General features: G+C 36.3%; 1 long non-coding RNA gene across 3 annotated transcripts in view; it reads right to left on the bottom strand.

The window, feature by feature from the left end:
* The window catches only part of LOC128247405 (uncharacterized), a 56,344-nt gene that overhangs the window by 12,769 nt on the left and 34,872 nt on the right, over positions 1-8,703 (bottom strand). The window lies entirely within an intron of this gene.

Here is an 8,703-nt window from a genome sequence, read left to right as displayed (position 1 = left end):
ATACATGATAGCTATCAGTAAGTTGAATATGAAAAGCAGTAGTGGAACATGGCGGAATATGTAGAATACAATAATTAATTGTGGAATAAGTGTATATACAAATACATGTAACGTATTGAATATATATCGATAACACATAGTGCTGAACACATATATTACACAGGGTGCGATGAGTAAATTGTCACCAGTTTATATTTTTTATTTCGTGCATGCGCAATGTTTGTTTTTGATTTTGTTGACTACAAAGTATAGTAGGGTCAGTTGGGCACTGTCTGTGAGAAAAAACAGCACCATGACGCAATTCACTCCACCAGAAATTTGGAAACGACATACTGTACTGCTTGGCATTCGTGCCGGAAGCTCCAATACGAACATTTCAGAGTGTTAGTTGTCAGTCTGAGGACAGTACAGTCTGAGGACAGTACAGTCTGAGGACATGTTCCGAAAGTGATAAAAATCAGACATCCAGTCAACATCATGGTATTTGGAGTGATCACTAGTGATGGCGACGTTATACCTCCATTCATCTTCCCACACGGCCTCAGACTCAACACGGATGCCTACATCAAGTGCCAGGAGGAGGTAGTGCTGCTCTGGATGAAGTGGGTGACAGCTGGAAGACCCTGTATGTCTGGCAACAGAACTCTGCACCATGCCACATAAGCAGGAGAACCCAATCATGGCTGTCAGATGTTTTCTGTGACCATATCATTCCTAACATCCGGCCACCTAACTACTCAGACTGCAAACCCCCTTAATGGTTATGTGTGGGGCGCAGTTGAACGAGAGACCAACAAAACTCATTGTAGCCAAAGATGAACTGAAGACAAAGATTATGGCAACATTCAGGAGACCGTCCAGAAGAATTGCAGGAGATTCCGAAGTCGTCTGGAGGCCGTGGTTGAAACCAATGGTTGAAACCAATGGTTGAAACCAATGGTTGAAACCAATGGTTGAAACCAATTTACTCTTTAGCATTTCAAAATATTTTCATGTAACTGTGGTAAATATGTCTGTTAAATTGAGATGTCAGTGTTATTTTCATTTTTGTGTAATTTAAACAATTTATTAACCACACCTTGTATGTACACACACACACACACACACACACACACACACACACACACACACACACGCACACACAGAAGCGCGCGCGCACACATACTGATTAGATTTACCAATGAGAAAAAAGGGAAAATGAATTCGATCATCGGAATTTATGGACATAAAAACATTCATTGAATATTATGAAACAAAGACAGCAGAATAAACTTTCGAATACAAAATAATAATAATAATAATAATAATAATGATAATAATAATAATAATAATAAAAACCAGAACGACTCCAGGCAGTAATGAGAGCTCGTGTTGAATAATTTTCACAGTCAATCACATAAAGAAGAAAAAACTGCTTGAAATGGTTAAGTTTTACTCACAAAAAACATATATGCAAATACACATAGCGTATTATATGAATTTATATTTTAAGGCAATAAATATTTTTCTTTCGAAAATAATTATTCTTTTCATCTTTTTGCATAAGCACTAAGAATTTGATTTTAAAAATTAAATCATAATTATCGAATGAAAGCCAAGAACAATACAGGATAACCATATCATCATTTTTTTTAAAATTCCTACAATTTTGTTCCTTTCTGTCGTTTGTGAGATATTATCCGTAAAGAATAATAGATGGAAATCGGAAAATTTTCGGAATTTCATTGTTTTTTCTTTGCGGGGTGGATAATGTCTTTTTTTTTTTTTTTTTTTTCATAAAATTCTAAATGCAACTTTGTAAACCACAATTTCTTCCTTTAAGAATATTATTAAAAGCATATTGAGGATGTGGCGCAGCATTTCGAGAAGTAAATAACACGTGGGCGCAGGTATGGGTGTATGGTGAAGAATCTTGCTTTGCAACTCCGTGGTTCCGAGTTCAGTGGCTCTGCTCGTGACCTTGTGCAAGTGTCTTCCACTAGAGCTCCGACCAATGCCCTTTGAGTAGATTTCGTAGACGGAAACTGTGCGGAAGCTCGTCGGTTATATACACACACACGCAAACATATATATATATATATATATATATATATATATATATATATATATATATATATATGTATGGATGGATGGATGGATGGATGAATGGATGGATGGATGGATGGATGGGTGGATGGATGGATGGATGGATGAATGGGTGGATGTGTGTGTGCTTGTGTGTATGGTGTGTGTCTTTGTGTCTGTTTGTCAGCACCCCACGCAACTTGATTATCGGTGTTGGTTTGTTTAAGTCCCTATAACATATGGACTTAATTTATGTTGTAATGAACGTCTGATTGCTTGAAACACGTTCGTGTCCCAAGAAATAATGGTGTATATCCACGCACAATCATATTTCCCAAACACGTTCGTGTACACTTGGATGTGGGAAGGCCTTTCGTTGCAGAAATACTCTAAGGAGAAAATTTTCCTCTTAGATAATACATTGCTGTGAAATACTGATACAGTATTCGTTACTAATTAAAAATAACGACGCAGAAAGAATTGCGTCTAACGAACCAATGAAGTCAATCATAGCTCAGTCATGTGTTTACATAAGTGTTATCTATAAGGAGAATTTTTTTCGAAAGATTATTTTTGCAGCGAAAGACCTTTCCACATTCAAGTGTACGTAAATGTGTTAAATATAATTGAACATACAGATACTCAATTCAATGCTGTTCCGTGCGTCTCCCGTACATTACAGAATATGGACGTGGGAAGGCCTTTCGTTGCGGAAATGCTCTCAGGGGAAAATTTTCCTCTTAGATAATACATTGCTGTGAAATACTGATACGGTATTCGTTACTAATTAAGAATGACGAGCCAGAAATGCATGCGTCTAATGATCCAGTCAAGTCAATCATGGCTCAGTCATGTGTTTACATAGGTGCTGCCTATGAGGAGAATTATTTTCCAGAAACTATTTTCGCAGTGAAAGACCTTTCCACATTCAAGTGTACGCAAATATGTTAAATATGACTGAACATACATATACTCAGTTTAATGTTACTTCGTGCGTCTCGTGTAGATTATAGAATATATAATGTATTCGTTGAATTTATCGCTTCAGTTTATTTAAAAGTGTCCCACAGATTTAGCTATACTTATATATCACTATATTAACGCTCTGAACCTGAATTATTTTCACGTTTACTGAGTTGTCTGCTAATAGCTTTATACAAAACAGACATACATACATTTTTGTTGCGAGCTGTTTATTCGTGTAAATAATATTTATGCACAGACATTTACATATGTATATATGCATACAAATGTACATAGTTAAAATTCATGCATATAAATGCATACATATACGTACAGACATACGTAAGTACACACATACATACATACATACATACATACATACAAAGAAAAATACCCAGTTGTTGATGCTGAAATTCCAATGAAGGAGCCATGGATCTACGTTAGAAACCCGGTTCTTTCTCTATTGGCAAGAAATCTTGAAATAAACTGAATAATCATACATACATACATTCATATATACATATATTTTGCTATATGAATTCAAAAGAATCAAGGCATATCAACTAGTAAGACGCCAGAAATGGCTAGGTACGACAACATAGAACTTACAGTGAAATAAACAACATTGATGTCATCAAGTGTCGGTAGGATACCGTAGATATGCAAGATCCAAACCTAATTTAAACCATAGATCCGACTCAGAGATGGGTCCTGGGTGTGGCGTTTTAAATTTACGACAGCTGTATCGGTCGAATTCTATTTATTTAATACAGCCCTAAAAGATTACATTATAACATAATTCCCCGTCGTCTGGTAAAATTTTAAACAGCTAACATTGTCATGATCTATAATGTACGTACGTATGCATGTATGCGTGTATGTAGATCAAAGGTAATGAACATGGAGGTCAATAGGAAATGTGTATGTGTATACATGTGCGTATACATGTATAGATCTGTGTGTGTGTGTGTGTATGTGTGTGTGTGTATGTGCGTGCGTGCGTGTGCGTGCGTGCGTGTGCGTGCGTGCGCGCGCGTATGCGTGTATAATACATCCCCTACAACTTCACATTATCGATTGCCTACATCTTTTTCTTTTTTAAACCGATCTGATACATCTATAAAACAGATATCAAACGAAGTTCTTCGTTTGTTCTAAGCATCGTTTCTAAGGCGACATCGTCCCACGCCAATATTATAATATCGATTAGCTGCAACAACCCTTTTATAACACACCAATGGTCCTATTTCTCGTACCATATTTATTTCCTTTCAATGGAGACAATTACTGGCTTAAACCGGATTTCTTTCGTTGTTTGTCTAATGCACTTGACTGATCCAACTTGATCTATTTATTATGATATCTAACATTCACAACAAAGACACACTTTTCTTTGTAGGGCAGAATATATGGTCGATTTAAATTAACCTCATTAGCTTATTGGGTGCTTTATTTTATCAACAGATTGGAACTCTAGCGGTAGGGGAAGTAAGAAATTAAAGGGACGTAATTACTATATTCTGCAAAGCATTTGGTTTGCAGCTCTGCCGATTCTCCAACTCTATTACCTTTTTTTTTTTAATAAGGACTTCTGACAAGGCGGCAAGCTGGCAGAACGTTAGCACGTGGGGCTTCTTCTGTATGCTGTCAGGTCAGTACTCCAATTCGCCATACTTTTTCCAAGCAATCCCTCAACATTCGATGCAATATCAAATAGGTTCATACATTCCATAATCCAAGAATGTGGGATTATATCGTACACTTTACGATAGTCGATCCATGACATGGTTAAGTTATTTTTCTTCCTCTTGCAGTCTCTAAGTACAGTTTTGTCTACCAGGAGTTGATCCTTGGTCACTCTGCACTTACGCTTGCAACCATTCTGCACATGTGGCAGGACTCCATTTTTTCCAGATGTTCGTACATTGACTCTGCGAGTATTCCAGTCAATTATTTCCACATAAGTGGCAAACAGGATATCGGCCTGTAATTGTCTGCCGTATTGCGTTTTACGATGTTTTTCAAGCACAGCACTGTCTTACCCAATGTCAACCACTCTAGTATTACTTGGTCGGCATTTAACAAGGTGTTGAGTTGCGCAGCTATTTGTGCATGACATTCACCAAATCTTTTGATCCAGTAGCCTTGAACTCCATCTGGTCCAGTTGCTCGTTTTTTTTTTTTTTGCTGATTTCCTTCACTTCCCTAACTGAAATGACTAGTTCTGCCTGTTTTGGACAGACTGCTGTTTGTTTCATTTCTTGCAACCATTCAGCATCCTTCTTGTGCTCCTTGTCTTTGCTCCAGATGTCACTCCAAAACCTTTGACTTTCAATGTCATCTGGTATCAACTTTTCACCTGTACCTCCTCCATTTATTTCTTTATTATTATTATTATTATTATTATTATTATTATTATTATTATTATTATTATTATTATTGTTGTTGTTGTTGTTGTTGTTGTTGTTGTTATTGAGTGAGAGGGCAGTGCATGCCATCAAAATAACACTGGGGTACAAATATACGAAACCCAGTATCCTCATCATAACTCCCCGTCTGATAAGGGTACACCAGGCATATGCATCACAACCATATGTGCGCGACATGGTGATCTCACACCAAGATAAACAGCGCATAAACTTGCTGGTGGAGCCCAACACTATTAGTTTAGGAAGTAAGTTTCGTGAAAAGCATGTTAGAGGGAAAGAGCTCCTCTTCGTTGATTCTACTTGCTTTTACTTGGGGTAGATTCTTCTTTTTAAAAGTTATTTTGCTTTTTTTATTGGGGGGGGGGATCAACAGTCTACCATCTCTGCTAACCATCCATGTCCTCTTCATTACGGCAATAAGATGGTGTGGTCCTAATGCGTGTGACTGATGACAGATTCCTATCATCGTTGCCTTTTGGTCTTGAAGATGAGACAAAATTTTGATCTGTCTTCAAAGCCGCACTCAGTGATGTGACTGATGGTGCGTTGGGAGCAACAGAACTTATGAGTACTGATGACTTCTTTTGATCTCTCTTGACCACATGTTATTCCTCATGACCTCTTCGTCCACAAAGTTCCTCTATTATGCTGCGGGAACAATGGATTGCTCGAAAATTGTCTGTATCCAGCAGCAATGGCGCCAAAACTGCTTTCAAGTCCGCTAACATTCTCGCTCGGTAAAATGTGGGTGTGTGAAAATGTATGCCTGCGTGGGTGTTAACATCTGCGTGTGTATGTGTGACTGTGTACGTGCGTGAGCGTACCAATATTGTTGTTGTTGTTACTTCTGTTGTTCGCCTTAGAGCAGAGAATATTGAAACGAATATAATCGCTTTCTATCGAAAAATCAATTTTTTTTCCTGAATGCGCAATGCTTACGCTGGTTGTATCATTAAATTTATTTACTTATATGATTGATTGTTTATTTATTTAAATGGTTGCTTATTTATTCTTGCTTGCTGTGTTGTTGAATTCGGCAAATGAATTCCTCGGGATGCTAAGGAGTCGGGTGTTGTCCCTTTCTCTTGTTAGAATCAGCTATCTTATGTTTATGTGTAAACACAACAAATTTGTTTTAGGAGCGGTGAATCTCGAATTTACAAACAATAACTTGTAAATATGAAGTTAAAAATCCTTTGGGAAGAAAATATCGAAGGCACCCAGTTGGACTTGAACCCACATCTTTTGTAAACATGACTGGTGTTCTACCATTGGACCAAAGTAATCTTTCGAATTGCTCTACTCTTTGGATAAGAAAGTGATTTTAACCCAAAATTTACACACGATAATTCATAGCATCATTTGCTTCGAGATTCACCGTTCCTAAAAATAATCATTTCACATTCTTGAAGTTTCTAAACTTTAACAGCGTCAACAACATACAGAATAATTTGAAGGTTGTTTTCGTCGAATGGTAGACCATCTGTGATGTCTACAAGAGATGTCGATTCCAGTCCTGCAGGTGGCGTTATGACTTTCTATTCAAAAAGTTTTTTTTTTTTTTTTACAAGCCAATATCTACAACAAATTTATTTAAAACTCCTGATAAATGACCAATATTATTTCTATTCCAGTCAGGGCGAAATATCTAGAAACGATCCAGAAAAGTTCTCTGGAGGAAATATTTTATAACAAATCCTTTTGTTTTTCTTCAGGTACTTTTGTTAAAATAAGAAAAGAAAAAAAACGAAAATAAAAGTGAAAATAAGAGAAACATACTACTGCATTCAAATCCGAATTTCGCTTTTAATCCTTTCAGAAATTTCTCGCTTTGTACCTGTTACAAATTATCAAAGGTTGTGAATTGGTAGAATCGTTAGAGCGTCAAACAAAAGGCCTTGCGGTGTTTGTTCCAACTCTTTACTTTATGAGTTCGTATCCTGCTGCTGTCAACTTCGCCTTTCATCCTGATTACATAGGCACAAAGCAAGAAACTCGAGGAATGGGTATGTAAATCATATCGATCTCGGTATTTGAGAGATACTTTATTTTATCATCTCACAAAGGACAAAAGGTAAAGCTGACCTCGTCAGGATTTGAATTCAAAGATAAAATTTTGGCACAAATAGCGCAAGGCATTTTGTTCGACACGCTAGCGCTTCTACGTACCGACCATACTTCATAATTTCTGAAAGAAGTACAAGGCGAGAAAATGAAACGGGGGTTAGGAGATTAAATCAACTCCCATGACCCAAAAAGGATTAAAAGCAAAGACCAGATTTGAACACAGAATGTTAAGGGACGAAGCCAAATACTACAAGCTATTTTGTCCGATATACTTCCCGTGTTGCCAGTCTACCACCTACGTTCTGAGCGTGGATATATGATTAAGAAACTTGCTTTGCAACCACGATGTTTCAGGTTCAATTCCACTGAATGGCACTTTGGGCAAGTGTCTCCTACTATAGCCAAGGCTCGACCAATGTTTTGTGAGTGAATTTTAGTGGAAGAAAATTATATTGAGGCCCGTTGCATATATATATATATATATATATATATATATATATATATATATATATATATATATATATATATATATATATATATATATATATATATATATACATATATATATAAGGGTAAAAAATTGAATATTAATTTGATTAATATCAATTTAAACCAGTGGCCTAGCATATTGAAAAAATCTGAAGATTCAGAAAAATTATATTACATACATATAAGAGGGATGACCACTAAGTGGACATCCAATATGCTAGATGTAAACCCCATATGGTCTGACTGCTAAGAAAAAAGATTGTTCTCAGGAAAATTCAGCAAACGCCAGAACGTAAGCGAGCAAGACAAAAGAAAAGATACAAAATATAATGATTAGTCACATACCAGATTTCATTGTTACCACTTACATAATTACAGACGTAAATGTCCGCAATTCATCAGTGTGATCGTTATAGCAAAATATAATTTGCAGAACTATACACGAGATGTCCGCATGAGATTGAACATGCATATAGTTTTGCCAATTATATTTGGGGGTATATTTCAAATGTTTTCGTTTTGGCGCACCAAAATCCGGAAATAATTCTGCAGAAAATTATTTTCTGTATTGAATCCTGTCGGTAAGAGAACATGGTTATTTAAATTTAAATAATAAGCGTAAAAAATTGAATATTAATTTGATTAATATCAATTTAAATCAGTGGCCTAGCATATTGAAAAATCTGAGGAT

The sequence above is a fragment of the Octopus bimaculoides genome, chromosome 3 (genome assembly GCF_046866305.1).
Source record: "Octopus bimaculoides isolate indiv1 chromosome 3, ASM4686630v1, whole genome shotgun sequence".
NCBI lineage: Eukaryota > Metazoa > Mollusca > Cephalopoda > Octopoda > Octopodidae > Octopus > Octopus bimaculoides.
Note: the sequence above shows the minus strand (reverse complement) of the source record. Positions and strands in the feature narration are given on the sequence as shown.